Source organism: Ailuropoda melanoleuca, chromosome 11 (genome assembly GCF_002007445.2).
Source record: "Ailuropoda melanoleuca isolate Jingjing chromosome 11, ASM200744v2, whole genome shotgun sequence".
Taxonomy (NCBI): Eukaryota; Metazoa; Chordata; class Mammalia; order Carnivora; family Ursidae; genus Ailuropoda; species Ailuropoda melanoleuca.
In genome coordinates, this window is record NC_048228.1 from 67,505,885 (window position 1) to 67,507,206 (window position 1,322).

The window sequence follows — 1,322 nt, forward strand, 5'->3', positions numbered from 1 at the left end:
AGCAGGAGGAGGAATAGAGGGAGAGGGAGAAGCAGACTCTGTGTTAAGCATGGAGCCTGATGCGGGGCTTGATCCCACCACCCTGAGTTTATAACCTGAGCTGAAATCAGGAATCGGATGCTTAACTGACTGAGCCCCCTAGATGCCCCATGGGAACTCTGTGTCTACTTTTTTTAGGAACTGCGAGACTATTTTCCATAGTGACTGCACCATTTAAAATTTCTGCCAGGAGTGCACAAGTGTTCTGATTTCTCCACCTCCTCACTAGTACTTGTTTCTGTTATTATTATTATTATTGTTATATGGAATGCTTTGTGAATTTATGTGTTGTCACGTTTGGGAGGGGCTGTGCTGATCTTCCCTATATTTAAATTTAAATACTTTTAATATATGTGTTGCTGAAATGAGCAGTCTATGTGCCTTTGCTTTATGCTTTGTGGAAGGTTTCTTCAATTTTATCTCCCAATTCTTGTACTGAGTTCTAATTTCTGCTCTTACACATGTAATTTCCAAGAACTTTTGATTTTCTGAATGTTCTTTTTTTTAAAAGAACAGCTTATTCTTTTTTTTTTTTTAAGGATTGCTTTTTAAAAAAGATTTTCTTTTTTAGGGCAGTTTTAGGTGTGTGATGAAATGGAGAGGGAGGTACAGAGATTTCCCATAGAACTCCTGGTCCTACATCTGCATAGCTTTTCTCATTATCAACACCACTTACCACAATGGTGCTTTTTTTTTTTTTTTCTTACCAAGGGTGAGCCTACACTGACACATCAGAATCATCCAAAGTCCATAGTTAACCTGAGAATTCACCCTTGGTGCTGTGCATTTTACAGATCTGGACAGATGGATACCATGTATCCATCATTGTAATATCATACACAGTATTTCCACTCTCCTAAAAATCCTCTGTGGTCTGCCTATTCCTCTCCCATCCCAACCTCCACCCACCCCAAACCACTGATTTTTGAATTGTCTCCATATTTTTACCTTTTCTGGAATGTCCTATCATTGGAATCATATAGTATATGGCCTTCTTAGATTGGCTTCTTTCACCTAGTAATGTACATGTAAGATTCCTCCATGACTTTTCATGGCTTGATAGCTCATTTCTTTTCAGCACTGATTAATATTCAATTGTGTGGATGTACCAGAGTTTATTTACCCATTCACCTACTGAAAGACATCTTGGTTGCTTCCAGGTTTTAACAGTATGGATAGAACTGCTCTATGCACTATATGCAGGTTTTTGCATGGACGTAAGTTTTCAACCCCTTTGGTTAGATACTAAGAAGCACAGTTGCTGATTGTATAGTGAGAGTAGG